This window comes from Monodelphis domestica, chromosome 7 (genome assembly GCF_027887165.1).
Source record: "Monodelphis domestica isolate mMonDom1 chromosome 7, mMonDom1.pri, whole genome shotgun sequence".
NCBI lineage: Eukaryota > Metazoa > Chordata > Mammalia > Didelphimorphia > Didelphidae > Monodelphis > Monodelphis domestica.
This window is the reverse complement of record NC_077233.1, coordinates 163,771,048-163,789,678: the sequence shown is the minus strand read 5'-3', so window position 1 is coordinate 163,789,678 and position 18,631 is coordinate 163,771,048. Positions and strand designations below refer to the sequence as shown.

Below are 18,631 nucleotides of genomic sequence, written 5' to 3'. Positions count from 1 at the left end.
TGAGCACTATTTCTTCTTTCTTTAAATAACATAGGGAAAATTTCTATTTTTTAGTGCAATAAGTTCCTTCTCAGAGAAAATATGAGGGAATTACAATTGCATGAGGGTATATTCGTGACATATTGAGAACTTTTATTCTATACCTGAATAAAGGACTTTCTAAGAAACAGGCTTAATTTTGAACATTGGTCAGGGAGCGATGCAATGCATTGTATCCACTGTGAATTTTGAAACTACTCCACCCTACTCAGGCCGTACTTTAGAAAATCTGATTTAGCTATTTCCTGATTAGTAACAATGGCGATACTTGGTTTAACAGAATCAAGTCTTGGGAACTATACATTTCTCCACGCTACTTAGTTTAACAAGGTCAGGAATGCCTGCACATACTCAAAGATTTAATTATCTGAGGAAATGTCCTTCAACAGATGTGCAGAAAAAAGCAGACAGATCCCTGGGCTGTTCTAAGTCAAGCTAAGCTATCATTGGTACAGATGATATGCAGGAAAGTGATGTAAAACTGTCTATATTAGGCACATCACTTGCTCTCTCTCTCTCTCTCTCTCTTTCCCTGGAGAGGCGACTCTTGCTGGCAGCATGCTAAGTGTTCCAACATTTTGGCGTGGTGGCAGCTATTGTCTGGGTTTGGTGGTGAGTTTGCCCTTGAGTTGATTCAGGTTCAGGCATCTTGGTTGAACCCTTTGGAGTTCAAGCTGATTCTTTCCTCCTTACTCTTCAAAAGCTTATCTTCCTAGAGCCTCTGATCTTCCTCCTAGCACTAGCCAGGTGGGAGAAATCCTACACCCTTTTCCTTCTTCCTTCTTCTTAATTTCTTTCCACTATATAAATTAAATCACTATAAATTTCCAGCTAACTTGGTTATATTTCTTTTATATTTGGAATATCCATGGTGACCAAATAATTAACATAGTTTAGGTCACAACACTAAATTATCCTTTACACCACTGAATCCAAATTCCACAGTTTTAGAAAACTCAACACCAAGCAACAACATCTAAACAATTCAGGCTAAAAGAGGAATCTTGAGGAAAGGTTTTAAGAAGATTATGAGAGAAAGGGGTAAGATCAAAGAGCCTGAAGCTATAACATTCCTAACAGGTCTTCAGCTGAGGTAGCTGCAAACTGTAAATGGCCAAATTTCTTTCTCTCTAGAAGTTTCCTCATTTCCTTTCTCCAAATTTTAACATTTTTCACCAGGAATAAAAAATTCTTTGATTCATTTTTGTTGAGATTATTTAGAAGGAATTTGAGGAAAAACACTTTTTTGGTAAGTATTCAGTAATTTTTCAGTTGGTTTAAACAACTTGCAACCCTAGTTAGGGTTTTCTTGGCAAAGATACTGGAATGGTTTGCCATGTCTTTTTCCTCTCATTTTACAAATGAGCATATTGAGGCGAAAAGAGTTAAATGCTTTGCCTATTATCCCATAGCTAGTAAATGTCTGACGCCAAATTTGAACTCAGGAAGATGAGTCTTCCTGGTTCTAGGGCCAACACTCTATTCACTCCATGACATAAGTTGCCTAAATATTCTACTTCTTTCATTATAAATAGTAATTAAAATGTCCCCACATAGACCAGCTACTCTATAGGGATATTCCTTTTTCTGTATATGGAACTCAAAATAGGAAAAGTCTTAGAGGCAGAAATTTGTTATGAAATACATAATTATGACTTTTTAATGACTTTCTATGCCTTCTGTGATTTCATTAGCATTTTGACTGACACAATCTTGTTTTCTAAACCCTCTGCTTTACTCACACATGATCACAGATCAACACACTACCACCAACATTTGTCTTCCCCACTACATACATTTGTACACCCAGAAAATCTCTCTTGGAGCTTGCCCAATAGCAGAGACCTCAAAGGAGATATACAGAGCTCATACTAATACCTAAGCAAGAAAAAAACTCACAAGCTACTGCAGTTAATGGGAAAATCCTGATTCCATGGCTCTGAGCAACCCTCATGACAGCCAGACACATAGCAATCATATTGCAATTAACACAGATGGAAGAAACCTTTGATCAATAAATCACCAGCTGAGGGTTACTTCTCCTGTTGGTTTTGATTCCATGCTAGTATTTAGTTTTTTTAGGATAGAAGCAGAGATGAAAATTGTAAAAGTTGTGTAGTCTATAGAGAATATGTATACCCTTAAGTCAATTTCTATCCATCCACGGAAGTTCTATATGCTGTCCATGGCAATATGTCTGGTCCCACATGGTTTTGATTATGCCTATATTGCCTTTTGTGCCCCCTCCCTGGAATTACTAAATACAAACATTACACCTAGGGCTACCCTTTCTACCAGTCTAAGAGAACAGCAGTATTTTATTATAGAAATAAAACTACAGTGTTCCAATTTGTAACTTTCACCAAACTTAGATCTCAAAAAAAAACCTTAAGAATTCATTTAGCCTATGAGGCTAATAATTTGCAAGTTGCTATTTATTTTTTCAGTATATGATATGATATCTTAGAATATAGAGACATTAAAGCAATTTTCTACTGTTCCTAAATAACTAATGTAGATGAAAGTGCTTTATTACAGGAAGAATAATTGTCCTTATATTTGAAAACCGTACCAATGTATAGTATCAAATAAGGTAGACAGAGCAAGTAAAATAACATTTGAGTAAGAAAACCAATACTTAGAGAAATTAAATGACTTTTCAAAGGTCATATAGCAAGCAAATGGTAAGATTGATACTTAAATCAATGCCTTTTGTTGTTAGTAAATTCAGTTGCTCTTTTATTTCCTTTAAAAATGCCATCTAGCATCAATTTACATCATTTTACAACATTTACATCACCTCAATTTGAAAATATCTTTTCTCTACAAGGATATTCTGTCTCCTACAGCAATTCCCTCTAGGTTCTTTTTATGCTACCACCTATCCTCTCTACAAAGAAAACTTGTTCTTTTATAGCTTTGAGATATTAAACAGGATGTAAAGATGAGGAGAATGGAACAGTATCTTAATTCCACAGTAAGAGAAAGAAAGGTACTCTGTGGTAAAAATATTTGCTTCAAATTGTAAAGGATGGTTACAGGCAAACATAAATTAAGACCCAATCTGATTTTCACCAAAAAAAAATTCAAATTGATTTTTTCTTTTAAAAAAATGAATATATCTTATTTTAACATTTATTTTTATTTCTAAATTCTCTTCTTTCCTTCAAAATTTCTCCTATCCATCAATAATTCAAGAAATGTGATATAAATTTATATGAAATCATAAAAATGTATTTCTATATTAGTCATTTTGCCAAAAAAAGCAAGAAAAATAAAATGGAAAAATTATTTCAATATTCATTTAAAGTTCATAATTTCTCAAGGAAATAGCATGTTTATCCTGTTGGAATTGTCTTGGATCCTTGCCTTGATCAGAATGTCCATCACTCACAGTTGATCATAATATAAAAATTATTGTTACTATGTACAGTGTTCTCATGGTTCGATTCCCCTCATTCAGTACCATAATATAAACATTTAGTCAGGTTTTTTTCATTAATTTATTTAGTCAATTCAGAACATTATTATATAATGTTCTCCTGGTTCTACTCATATCACTCTCCATCAATTCCTGGAGATTATTCCAGTTCATATTGAATTCCTCCTGTTTATTATTCCTTTGAGCACAATAGTATCCCATCACCAATATATGCCACAATTTGTTCAGCCATTCTGCAACTGAAGGGCATTCCCTCATTTTCCAATTTTTGCCACCACAAAGAACACAGCTACAAATATTCTTGTACAAGTCATTTTCATTATTATCTCTTTGGGGTACAAACCCAGCAGTGCTATGGCTGGGTCTAAGGGCAGACAGTCTTTTAGCACCCTTTGTGCACAGTTCCAAATTGCCCTCTAGAAAGGTTGTATCTATTCACAACTCCACTAGCAGTACATTAATGGCCCAACTTTGCCACATCCCCTCCAGCATTCATTACTTTCTGTTGTAGTTTTGTTATTAATATAGTCCATTGTGCTAATAGTATAAACCAGTTCTGCATTCATGGTATAAATTTTAAGTTGTCATATTATATGAGCTTTATGATATACAGTTATAACCTCTTTGATAGTTTTTTATTTAAAATTTTTACATAAATATCCATTAGGGAAATTGGTCTATACTTTTTTTCTCTATTTTTCACATTCCTTGATCTACATATAAGAATTATATTTGTGTCAGAAAATTAATTTGGTAGGACTCTTTGAATATTTTTCCCAAAAGTTAAGAAAGTATTACAATTAATTACTTGGCAAAATTCATTTGTGATGGTCCATCTCATTCTAGAGACTTTTTCTTAGGGAGATCCTTTATGCCTTTTCAACTCCTTTTTCTAAGAATGAGTAATTTCAGTATGTATTTCCTCTTCTACTGACTTGGTCAATTTTTTTTTTTATAAATGTTCATTCATTTCACTTTGATTGTTATATTTTGGGAATATAATTGGGTAAAATAACTCCTAAAATTACTTTAATTTTGTCTTACTTGATGGTTTATTCACTTTTTTCATTTTTGATAGAGGTAATAGTTTCCTTTCAATGTTTCATCTATTTTTTCATAAAACCAACTGCTAGTTTCATTTATCAGTTATTTATTTTTTATTTTCCAATTTTATTAATATCCCACTGATCTGTTCTTCCTCTGTTTTACTAATTTAACAATTTAGATAATCTTTCTCAAAGTACTGCTTTGGCTGTATTCCAAATATTTTAATATGCTGTTTCATTGTTGTAAATCTCTTTCTATGATTTACTCTTGGATCCACTCATTCTTAAGGATTAATTTATTTTGTTCCAATTGATATTTAATCAACATTTTTATTCACACTCATTGAATGTAATTTTATTGCAGTAAGTTCTGAAACTGTTATGTTTAACATTTCTGATTCTCTGCATTTGGCTATTAAATTTTTATGGCCCAATACATGGTCAATTTTTCTGAAGGTACAATGTGCAGCTGAGAAAAAAGTATACTCCTTTCTATTCCCATTCTATTTTTCCTGAGATTCTATTCATTTCCTTGACTTGTTTCTTATTCATTATATGTTCAATTTTATCTAGCTCTAAGAGCGAAAGTTGAGGTCTCCTACTAGCATATTTTATTGTTGATTTCTTCCTATAATTCATTTAACTCTTCTTTAAGAATTTGGAGACTGTACCATTTGGTGCATATATATTTAGGACTGGTTAATTGTCTATGGTTTCTTTTTAACAAAAGGTACTTTCCCACTTATATCTTTTTTACTTACCTCTTTCCCCCTCCTATTTACCTGTTGGGTAAAATAGATTTCTATAACTGAGTGTGTATGTTATGATCTCTTTGAACAAATTATGATATTAGCAAGGTTCAAGTGTTGCTCTTTACCCCACTCCTCCCATTTCTCCCTCCATTATAAAAGCTCTTACTTTCATGCCCCTTTTATATGGGAAAATTTCACTATTTCTTTTTCTCCCTTTCTCCTTATCTTAGTGTATTCTTCTGACCCTTTCATTTTTTGAGATCATCCACCCCAAAATCAATTGACATTGAAGCTTTCTGTCTACATAATCTCCTAAGTGCCTTAATAATAAAGTTCTTAGGAGTTACAATATCAGTTTCCCATATAGGGATGTAAACAGTTCAACCATAATAAGTCTCTTAAGATTTCTCATTCATGTTAACCTTATTGTATTTTTCTTGATTCTTCTATTTGAAGATCAAATTTCCTACTTACCTTTGATCTTTTCATCAGAAATACTTTAAATTCCTCCATTTCATTAAATATCCATTTCCTCTCTTAAGGATGATCCTTAGTTTTTCTAGGTAGATTATTTTTGGTTGCAATTCTGACTTCTTTACTTTCTTCAATATCATATTCCAAATTATCTTTCCTTTAATATTAAACTATTGAATCTTACATATTTCTGATTGTGGCTCCATGGCATGTTAATTGTTTCTTTCTATATGATTATAAAAATCTCTTCCTAATCTAAGAACTCTGGAATTTTGCTATAATATTTGGGGAGTTTTCATTCTGAGATTTTGTTCCGGAGATGATCCATGAATTCATTCAATTTCTATTTTACTGTATGATTCTAGGAAATCAAGGCATATTTCTTCTATAAATCCTTGAAATAATGTCCATGATTTTTTTTACCATGGCTTTCAGGTAATTTAAAATTTTTTTGAATTCTCTCTTTTTAATATATTTTCTATGTCAGATATTTTCCAATGAGATATTTGACACTTTATTCTTTTTAGTTTGTTTTATTTTTTCTTGATATCTCATGAAATCATCAGCTTCCATTTTACCAATTTTAATTTTTAAGGCATTATTTTCTTCAATGAGCATTGATATTTTTCCTCTAATTGGCCAATTCTGGTTTTTAAAAAGTTCATTTCTTCAGTGAGTTTTTGTGCCTTTTTTGCCATTTGTTCAATTCTCTGTTGCAAGGTGTTGTTTTCTTCAGTTTTTTTTTAATTGTCACTTACTAAACTGTTGACTATCTTTTCAAAATTACCTAGTTTCCTTCTGATTTCTTTCCACACTTTTTCCTATACTGCTCTTATTTGATTTTTAAAAATCTTTTTAATCACTTCAAGGAAGTCTTGTTGAATTTGTGGCAAATTATAATTTTTCTCTGAGGTTTTGTTTGTAAATGTTTTGACATCATTGTTTTCTTCAGAGTTTATGTCTTATTCTTCCCTGTCACCTTAGTAGATTTTTTTTTGTGGTTAGATTCTTTTGTTGTGGTTGTTTGTTCATTTTTGCAGCCTATTTCTTGACTTTAACTTTATGTTATGTTAAAGTTGGATTCTACTCCTGGGATGGGAGTGGGGACAACTGCTTCAAACTTAAAGTTCTTTGTGCTGCTGTTTCAGAGTTATTCTTGATCATAAGTAAGTTGTTGGAGCTTCCAAGGTGATTTGATCTAAGATAAAATGTAGTGTCTGTTCTTGTGTGTTTTTCCAGGAATAGATCTTTCCCTCTTGATCCACAAGCTCTACAAGCTATAATGTCCCTTTCTTCCTTGAAACTTTTACCAGGGTCTCTTCAGGGTCTAGTCACTTAAGCATATGTGATAGAACTCCTCTTGGATCTAGAATTGCATTGTAACCAAAAGTGCTAGCACTTCTTTGTCTTGGGGTTGAGATTATGGCCCCTGCTTCCTTATTAGTGATACAAGCATTTTTCCTCTGCCCTGCATCTGTAACTAGACCCCCAGTTCCTGAAACTATAAGCACTAGTTCTTGTCTTCTCCCCAAAACACAGAGTTATGTAAAAGCAATTCAATGGGTGTACTGTATATAGTGCCAATAAGGTTCTCCTGTAATGTTTTTCTGACCAGTCATCTAAACACCTTACTACTTGAGCTAAGAGCTCTTGAAGCTGCTATTGCTGCAGCTTCTCTCTCGAGATCTGCTGCTGGTTTTTCTGCTTTATATATTGTACTCTGGGATGGCCCCCACTTTACTATCACAGATCTCCCCAACCAAACTCTTAGATTGTCTTGAGCTAGAAAAGTATCTTACCCCAATTTTGTATTTGCTTTGCCACTCTAGAATTCTGGTTAATATATTTTTAATGGTTTGTAGGGAAATATTGAGGGAATTCAGCTGAATTCCTCCCTCTATTCCACCATCTTGAGGACTGCTAAATTTGATTTTACCTATGCCAGTTTTTCATGAAGATAATAATCATTAATCTTTTATCCCATAACCAAAAAAACTAAAGCTGGATTCCTATAGCACTAGCCATAAACATGCATTCATTTTCTGTGAATGTGAGAAAGTAAAAGTCTTAACGATGTAATTCTGGAATTATTTTTTTCTTATTGTTAAATAGAAGAGTGTTCATTAATAAAAAGGCAAAAAGCCAAATTTAGGAAGCTGAATGTGGAGAGGCATCTTGCCACTTGGGGTTAAAACTATTCAAGAATCATATTTTTTCCTAAGATTTCCAACGTTTCCTGGATTCATCTACATCTTTTATGCCAAAAGTGTAGTATTTCTTGGCATATTACAATGATTTCCCTCATGATCCTATTCAAAACCATGCATAGATCAAAATTGACAGATAGAAGGAACAGAAAAATAAAGATATTTTTCTTTTAAAAACAAGTTCTACTTCTACCAGTAGATTACAGTTTACATTGCACTGAAAGATAAATTTTAATTCCCTTTTTTGAGTAAAGTTTAAGTTCCACTTCTTATTTTAAAAAATAATTGGGTATAAACCCTAAATCATCTTTAAATACTATATTGGAGATGCTATCACAGAAACAGAAGGAAGATGGTACAGGCACCTAGCAGGGGGGCATGCTGTGCAATGTAGGCTGGAATGAGGAGCATTTTTAAGCAAGTGCCAAGTTGCAAGGCTTCAAGGATACAATTCATAGAATCTTAGAGTTAGATGGGACCTCAGAGGTCTAATCCTTACCTAAATAAGAATTCTTTATCTAACATACCTACCATATAGCCACCTAGCCTTTACCTGATGACTTCCAAAGAGGAAGAACCCATAATCATTCAATTTTTGGAAGCTTTAATAGGAAGTTTGCATTATATCAGATTTAAATTTGCTTCTCTATAATCGCCACCTACTACTTTTAATTCTGCCCTCTGGAGACAAGTAGAATAAATCTGAACTCTGTTCCACAGTACTTCACTTCAAAATAACTCATTTAAATAATTATTCAGCCCACTCAAGTATTTTTTTACCAGGCTAAACACCCTTAGTTCTGTCAACCCACTTGCCATAGTTTCCATATCACAGGAGCAATTCTTTCCTTTACTTGAAATATAATTGTCTCTTGCTGTTTTTGGTGATTCTTACCTTGTAGACTGGATGAAAGACTTTGAACTGCTCTTCAGGTATTATGCCATTACTGTCCTCCAGGATGTTTGGGTTACTTAATATCTTAGCTCAGTGTTTCCACTTTTGTGGATCCTAGAAAAAGGAGAAGAAAGGACATAGAATGGCTTCTCCATTTAAAGGGAAAAACTAAATTCATTTTATTATCCATGTTTGACAGAAATTCATTTCATTCACACTTACTTCAGCTTTTTCAGTAATACTTATACAGCAAATATAGTTGACTATCATCTTAAATAATTATAATAGCTAATAGCTACGGTGTTTCAGTATCTTACATAGTGTCTTACATAGATATAGATAAAGATATAGATATACCAATTCATTTTATGTACCCAACCAACCTGAGGAATACCTTATACAAATATTATCTCTATTTCAACAATGAAATGGAACTGCCTAGGAGACTGTTATTATCTACCCAGAGTCAATAGTTAATACATGAGAAATAGAGTTTGAATAAATACACATATTTTTGTATATATAGGAATACATGTATGGACACATATCTACTAGGATATATGGGGTTTTCCCAGAGGACTAATACCCGAGATGAGAGGGCTTGCTGGGATCTTTTCAGGACTGTGTATCCACCTTTAGTGTCTACCCATTGTAATCGATACCCCTCTTAGGAGAATTATGGTACTAGGACAGAGACATCAGGAAGCAAGCTGGAGGAAAGACTGGATCTTGCCCTCCTCCCCCCCACACCACTTCCTGTTCTCTTCTCAACTTGAATAGTCTTCTCAGAATGATAAGGTTGAAGGTTTCTTTTAATAACTAATTCTCACCCTCAAATTCTTTAACTAAGAGGTTTTATTCTTTAAGGTAAAGGAGGTAGGGAGATAGGAGGTGAAGAGAAGAAAATAGGTTTCCCTAAATTCCTATATTTCCCTGTTGATTAGAGATTTCTCAATGTGTTCAACTCAGGAAATAAAATTATTTTTCTCTAAGTGGAGATGTTGATAGCAAATGGCTGGCAGAGTTTCTTCATCTTTCTTCTTTGGAGCTTAGCTCAAGTTCCAAAAGTCCTCTCAGTACTCAGTCAGATAAATAATCATTGACCAAGAGAGGGAGTCCAGCTTCTACCTTCTTCCCAACAGTCAGAAGAGAAGTGAGTTTCAAAACAGCTCAAGCTGCCCAACTGCTTCCTTTAAGATTCCATGGAACTGTGACTCCATCTCCGTTGATTGGCAGTTGCCAAAGTTCCAAGCCTTTTGGTTTTCAGCTGATCCATCCTGTATTTCTCAAAGTCCTCATTAACACCATCACCCTATTGTCACCTGTGACACCATAAATCTGTGGCATGCACAGTGGCCACACCCCAATAAAACCATCAAATGCTAAACCAGATTGAGTGTAATTGACAGGCTTCAAAACTCATCAATGATTTAGGGAGTTGTCTAACCCCAAAATGTGAAGAGTTCTCCTGGTGGAATGGGCAAATGAGAATAGTTTGTTCCAATAGCCATGAAGGTAGCTGATGTAGAGCTGTGGACCAGAATTTAGTCATACATTGGAGACACCAAAGTCATCCACTGCATCAAAGGCCCTTAGCAGTCATTCTGACTTGTTTTGTCCCTGGACTTTGATGATTCCAGAAGATAGAGTGATGCTGATTACTTTGTGCAAATCTGCCTCACTTAAATACATTTCATGCATGTGCAAATCACAACATCATTCCAAATGTCATTGGTCCTCTTTGAAACAAAAGATAAATAATAATGTATATGCAGTTATATATTCAAGTGTGAATATATATGCATATAAATACTATTAAATATCACTGCATGGCCTAGGCATGTATTTCAGACCAAGAAACTCATACTGCAATAAACTTTTCTGACACTCTTCATTGTTAAATTCCTATCCTAAAACACCATGAAAAAATTGTGTAAAACTGAGTTTAAGCTCATATCTAGAGTTATCCCAAACAAGGAGTGTTTTAAAAAGTGCTTAATTTCCAATATGAATCAGGTATGTGGCAGGTATTTATTTTGTACATACAAAAGGAATGCTAACTGGAGCACTTATAAGCAAACATTTGACAAAAGCATACTTAAATTAGGATTCAGCATGGTTTTTTTTTATTATTATAACATATGTACAACCTATCTAATCATATTACCTGCCTTCTTGGGGAGGAAAAAAAAAGGAAGGGGGGATGGAGGAAGGGAAGTATAAAAAAGAATGATATGGATTTTGGGACATGTATAAGAATTTGTTTCTCTTGAACAAGCATATTCATTGTATTTTATTATATACTTATAATAATTCATACATATAGAATTTTATGTTATGTATTATATCATCTAATATTAAAAGTAAATGGTAAAAAACTAGGATTCACTCATTTTACCCTATTTCTAACTATTATTACAATTGTTCTGGTGGGGATGGGAGCTTGAAACATAAACCTTTTCAGAACACAAAGCAATTTGTGATATTTCTGAATAGATATTTTATATTTCACCTCTCCTTTGCCCTGTCTAACTCTAATATATCTTCTGTAAAATGATTAGACTTCTGCTGCTCAAATGAAGAAAATTAACTTGCTCCTAGACAGTTTCATTCAATGATCTCAGAAACTAAACCTCTCACACTTACAAAGTCATCTTCCAGTCCAGATTTGTCACCTTGAGTTTGATTCTTTATCACTTAAAAAAGAAAGAAAAATGAAAAGTGTAATTATACACCCAATTACAAGATTGATTAGTTGGGTAAGTACTTCATATGGAAGCATTTATCAGGTTGTGGTTTAAAACATAACCCAACACTACCCTGATGAGGAGGGGTCTAGAGTTAAAAGAAACTATTTGTCCCTTGGAAGAGTAGAATCTAAAGAAATCAGCCTGAAGTATTTATTCTTTTAATTGATACAACATCTTGTTCTTGGGCCAGTGCCATATGTGTCATGGGAGTGGAAAATAGGACCCACAGACTATTTTAGGTTTGGCATGTTATACCAAAACACTAAGGTCTTTCAGCCATAGTTTATTACATCATCAAAAGCAGGATAGGGAATTCTTAGAATGCAAAATAATTGTTTTACCTTAGTTCCAGTCATGCATTCCAATCAGGTATATTTCTTTTGATACACATTGTGTCTTCTGTGAACATATCCCAATTGAGTCTCTTCCCATATTTTTTGTTGATTCCCTCTTCCTTTTTCTTTTTCTACAGGGAGTTGGAGTTTAATATTTAAGGATATTGAAAACTCATGGTCAGAAAGTTATTCTGTTCTCTGATTAGTATGTTTCTTTCAGACTTTCATTTTAAAGAAGGCACCCAGGTCATCTATTTCTTCTTTCAACTCCAAGTTCCATTCCAAGTCTTTATATGTATTCCACAATGGTATGGGTAAACTTCTCCCTCCTTGCCCCAACTTTCAGCTTCCTTTTTCATATTGCCATTTCCTATTAGAATGTAAGTTTTTTGAAGCATCTCTGCTTGCATTTTTATTTCTAGCATTTATCACAGTGAGTTGTAAGTGCTTAATAAATGTTTGTTGCATTGATTTGACTTCAGGTATATGAATATATGGTGGTATGGAATAATGTTATTATAGAAACTGATTTCTTGAACTTACTAACAGTTCCTTAATGGCCAAAATGAATTAAGGTAGTTTCAAAACTTACTAATAGCAGAATAACAAGTAACATTGAGATAGTATGGCTGACTCTGTGTTAACTTGCTGGCTTTTATAAGCATCTCCTACATATATTCATTATATGCTGAAAATGAATTTCATTCTCAAGAAGAACACAGTAAAGCAAAAATAAATCAAAATTTAATAATTTTAAGAAAACAATTTAAGGGAAATAAACTGAAAACCACCTCCAGTTGCAGTGGTGCTTTTTTTCAGGGGAATGGTAAGTTGCCAACATACTCATTTGTGGGGAAAAAACCTAAGTGGGATATAACAAACTAATAACAATAATAACAGCAATGATTTTAAATAATGCTAAATATTTGCTAGATTTACAATTATTATCTCATTTAATCTTCACAATGGCCTGGAAAGTAGGTGTTATTATCCTCATTTTACAGATGAGGAAACAGAGGCAAAAGGAGGTTGAAGTAACTTGCTAAGGGTCACACAGCTAGGAATTCTCTGAGTCTAAATTTGAATACAAGTCTTCCTGAATCCAGGCCCAATGCTCTATCTACTGAACCACCTAGCTATCTCAATATATGATTACTAATATCTTCTGTATATTGTTACAGACAAAAGAGTGGTTGCCATAAACTGTGACTGCAAAAATATGAGTTTCAAGATGGTGAATTGCCCAAACTATAAAGATAAATTTTAGTGTCTTGATTTTATATCAAAAATATGTGGTCGCCATGGGAAAAATTCCCCAATATGAAATACCCAAGTCAGCTGGGTTTTATGGAGATTTTAATTAATATGAATGAAGGAATTAAAGACAGGGAGAGAGACAGAGTAAGAGGAAATAATAGGAAAGGACCTAGGCCATTGGCCTAGGCCTGAGCGTTAAGAGAGACTAGTCAGTCCTTAATCACTCACCATAAGGTCGTTCCAAGCAAAACTCTGGTGTTTGGAGAGACCCTCCAATTCATCTTCCAAAGCTGACTAAGTCCAGAGGCCTCTGACTTCCTTTTAAAGAGAATTTTCTACTATATCACCTCCCCTAAATTTTCACATCTACCAATCACAGTAGACCTTTTCCAAAGGACTGACCATTCTTAATTCACATCTTGTTATCACCTTCTTAATTCACATCTTGTTATCACCTTCTCTGGGTAGACTAAAACTTCTGAGTATTTCACATCTCTTTGCTAAGCTTGCCCTTTTAGTGATTAATTTGACCTTCATAGGTACTTAGCACCCTTTTGTATTAGATCTAAAAATAGACCTAGCTTAAGGGATTTTGCCTTACTATACCTATGGGTTAAGTACTTTTCATTGTTCAGTAAGGAGTTTTACAACTTTATCTTCCCCTAAGGTATGCCTAAGTATGGGTGGAGTAATGTTAGAGTTCCCAATACATTCCTGAATAAGTACTTTCATTGTTTAAAATGGGGAATAGCCTTAACCAAATGTTCCAAGGTAGAGTCTGAGAAATTTTAAGATTCACAATATTTGTTCACCATTTAGAAAAAAGGCTACCAGCTGTCATGAAGGAGTATAGCTCCTGAGTTTAAGATAAAGTAGAAATGATGATATATTACAATCCCAGAGCTATGCTGACACAGGGAGTGGAAGGGCACAGAAGGGAAAGAAATGTAGCCCTTCAGAAGAAGAAAGGAACTTGGATTATTGGAAAGTAAGGATATGAACAAATAATTAAAAATTAAAGGATTATGGATAGCTGGGTGGCTCAGTAGTTTGAGAGCCAGGCCTAAAGACAGGAAATTCTGAATTCAAATCTAGCCTCAGATACTTCCTAGCTGTGTGACCCTGGCCAAGTTACTTAACCCTCATTGCCTAGCCCATATAACACTTCTATCTTTGAATCAAAACACAGGGTTGATTTTAAGACAAAGGTAAGGGCTTAAAAAAGGGGGGGAAAGAAAATTTAAGGATCAAAATGATATGATGTTTTAAAAAAGATCATCAGAACAAAGAATTTTTAAAAATGTGTTACAAGCATAATAGGTATTTAGAAGACAAACAACAAGGGAAAATATGTGCATTTATAATAATGAAAGGGGGAATTGGAGACAATGGAAAAGGAAATACTAGAGACACTAAAGAATTCCTCACTGCTGTCTTTACAAATATAAAAAGCCTAGAGATTTTTCCCATTTGGGGATCAGATTTCTACCACTGAAAGCACAAGAATTAGAAGGAGATAGATAACAGCAGAATTGCTGATAGGGATTGGGCATCTTTCAACTGAAAAATCTAGATGAGAAGCATCAAAAAAGACCAAGGGAAATGGCACTGAAACAATAAACATTTAAAGATTTTTATTTAGTAGCCTGTGCTATTTTATAAAATGCCAGTGTTTAGATAGTGACTACAATAGGTAAAATTTGCCATCCTGTGTTTTAAGAGATTCTTCAGTCTCAGAAATGATTGTACCAAGCTTATCCTTTCATTTCAGAGAAAAAGGATGATGTTCATGGTACCCTTCACCCTAGTTACCCATATAATGGGTTAGAACAACAGAATTTGCAGTCTTTCTGATTAATCCATGATATTCAGATTAAGGGAAGCCCTCTCATCCATCCCCTTTTTTCTGCCAAATACAAAATAAAGAAAGATCATTTCCAGATACAGTGTTTTAAATAAAGTACCCACTAACCCATCTCTATGATTCCAGGGTTTGTTCCAAACTGTTCTGATCATTCATTTCAGCATAACCATTATATAAATACAACAAAATATGATTACTCAAAGACTTTGTTGAGGTAAAAATGCATATTTAGATTATACAGCTTATATAGGATCATAAATTTAAAATTGGAAGGAGCCTCTCTAACAGCCATTGATCCTGGAAATAAGAAGTCTTGAGTTCAAATTTGGTATGAGATGCTTACTATCTCTGTGACTCTGGATAAGTCACTTAGTCTGCCTCAGTTTCCTCATCTGAAAACTAGGGATAATCATAGCAACTACTTCCCAGGGTTATTGTGAGGAACAAATGAGATAATAATTATAAAACGTTTAGCACAATGCTGGGTAATTGCTATATAAACATTATTTATTATTATTGCTGTTATTGTTGTATTGTTATAACTCTTAGCACAATGCCTGCCACATAGTAGGCACTTAAAAATGGTTGTTTCCTTTCTTTCTTTTCATTAAACAGAGGAAAATGAGTTTCAGAGAAGTGAAATGTGTGACCCAACATAATAGTAAGATAATAAGAGTGTGAGAAAGTATCTAAACCCAGATCTTCTAATTTCAAATCTAATACTTTTCTGTACTACTGCCCTGTTTTCCATATTGCCAAGATTCAGCTTCCCAAAGAAGAACATCAGGTCAAATAGAGCTTCTGATCTTCATTCTATTATATATTATATATTATATTATATATATTATATCTTCATTCATATCTATTCAGAGGCAAACGTGTGAAAGATATAAGGTCTGTTCTTGGCCTCAACATTGGTCATTGCCAATTTTAAATCAGATATTTTACTTCCTGGTTCCTCATTTCATCTACCTATAAAATGGACATCCCAAACTTGACTGACTAGGTGAGGGTCATTATGTTAATTAGGCTCTTTAAGCACAGGACTCACTTTGTGTTCCTCATAGCCTCTCACATGAACTAAGACAGTCCTTTTGTTCAGATGAACATATAATCAAAGAGCAAACCATCATGAAGAAGAAGTCTTGGGATTGTATATCATAAATGGACATGTGATATAAAAGAAAAAAGCAAGGATTTGAGATTTGAAGACACTGATTTTTAAGTCAATTGTTTTTACTATAAGGTTGTGATGAATCTGTCCCCATATATATTTAATAGACAAGGTTTGGGCCCTTTGAACTAAGAGAAACCTAACAAAACTTCTAAAATGTTGACTTTATTTTACCTGGTATTGATAGAGCTTTTACTCTTGATGCTCTTTCCTCTCCTATTTCAGGTTTACTTTCAACACAAAGAGTCTCCCATTCATATACATTTGTAAAAACAATTCTTTCTTCTAGTTATTCCAAGAATTGGTAGACATAAATCTCCACAATTGAAGAGCAAATTCTGACAGGGACTTTTGGGTTCTTTGATATTGAATGCCTTCTGCTGTTGGAAGATCATATAATGCTTATATAGTTGTCCCTCGCTATATTGAGGTTCAATTATTGCAGCTTCACTGTATCACAGGTTATTTTAAAAATATATCTAATTCTGTATTGAGGAGTTTTCACTATTTCACAGAATTTTGCAGATGAATACCATACTGTACACAATGGAAATGCAGTATGGCACACTAATAATGGCTAATGGAATGGAAGGTGACCAACCACAGCTCTGTGTTCTGTACCTTGTGTGCTGATTAGCTCAGTGACTGTAGAATCATTGTTTTTGCTCTCCCACTACTTCAGGGATTTTCACCTGTAGTGGAGGTCTCTGGAATATAATTCCCATGATAGGTGAGGAATCACTGTATCTCACTTCCTGAGCCTGAGGCTAAGAAAGGGTCAGTAGCTCAACCTAGCTCTAGTTAGAAGGCTTTGAAGTAGAAATTAAATTAAACCCAGGTCTTCTTGATTCTGACTTAAACACTCTGGGTACTATGCCATTTTTGACAAAGAGAAAATAATTAGTTTAAAATGGTTACTCTTAGGAAACTAGTACAATGGGAAAAAATACGAAATTTTGAATTAAAAAATCCAGCTTCAAGTCTTGTGTCTGTCACTTATCATTTGGGTGACCTTCAAAAAAGTAACACTCTCCCAGGCTTTATTTTCTTCATTTGCATAATTAAGGGATGGAACTAGAATCTGAGGTTCCCTCCAGCTATAAATATATGACTCTGGTTTGTTTTATAAATAGAGTTAATTCTACAAAAACTATGATCTTCCATGATAGGAAGGTTGGAGTCAGGTTAAGATTGTTAAGATGGTTTTAAATAGTAAGATATCAAGCCACATATTCAGGTATTAGGATAAATCAATTATTACTGTCAGAATTATCCCACAAAATATAATATATTTTTTGAGGATTGCAATGATGACTTTTCTAAAGGCAAACTTAAATTAGGTAAATTTACATAAAAAGGAATTTCAAATAAATTTTTAAAACTTTATTATTTGCAAATGCAGTGAGGCAGAATGATATAGTGAACAGAGAGCTACAAAGTCTTGGAATCATAAATACCTGGGGTTATGATAATAATAATAATAATAGCCAACATTTACATATTTTAAGATATTTATAGTATTTTATAAATATCTCATTTTCCCCTCATAACAAGTATGGTAAGGAGATACTATTATTATCCCCCCTTTATAGATGATAAAACTAAGGTACAGAGATCAAGTGACTTTCCCTAGTTCACACAGCTAGTTAATATCAGAGGCTGGATTTGAACTCATCTTCCTGTCTCCAAGTGTCATATTATCTTCTGTATCACCTAGTTGCCTCACTGTGTGACTGTGCATAATTCACTTAACTTTTCAATATCTTAGAAAACTCTCTAAAACATTAAGTTGGAGAGAAAATGCCAATCTATTTGGGTAATGGGAGTTTTCCAATCTAGTGGTAATCATCAGGAAGAAAGTCAGTATGGAATAGGAGATATAAAGCTGTTCTTGGATTATAGTTAAATTCTGTCTTATTCTTATTCTGATTATACAAACTTTGAGTATATTAGCTGTTGTTATCTTTTCAGAATAACTGGCACCTAGTCTGTTGATGTTTATGAAACTGATTTTTAAAATTTAAGTAAAGTTTTATATTTTTCCCTCCTAAATTTCATCTATTTTTAAAATTCAGCCCTATGTTTTGTGAATTTTAGTTTTACTCCACCCTGCTTAGTCTTTAGAATTCTAGGAACCAGGAATGTATACAGCCCCACTTAAGGATTAACTGTGAGGAGGATGGCCTATGACAGACATGTGCTAGCAAGTGACAAATCAAAAACAACTGACTGACCTCCTGGGCTGCCCTAAGTCAAGCTTAAGCTACCATTGGTACATGTGAGACACAGGAAGTGATGTAAAGAACAGCCTATTTATTTTGCGTCACTTCCTCTCTCCAGCCACTCGCTGGGAGACAGTGGGCTCGCTCTGTGACCTTGGGCTCTTGGGGATGTTC

The 18,631-nt window shown here is 33.9% G+C and overlaps 1 long non-coding RNA gene across 1 annotated transcript in view; it reads right to left on the bottom strand.

The window, feature by feature from the left end:
* LOC103102698 (uncharacterized) overlaps positions 1-12,060 on the bottom strand; it is a 53,951-nt gene extending 41,891 nt beyond the window's left edge. The window contains exons 1-3 of the long non-coding RNA XR_001623530.2: positions 11,947-12,060; positions 11,502-11,551; positions 8,856-8,969 (exon numbers count right to left, since the gene is read on the bottom strand). This is a non-coding gene — a long non-coding RNA (uncharacterized LOC103102698). The remainder of the gene's footprint in view (positions 1-8,855; positions 8,970-11,501; positions 11,552-11,946) is intronic.
* Positions 12,061-18,631: the final 6,571 nt, after the last annotated feature.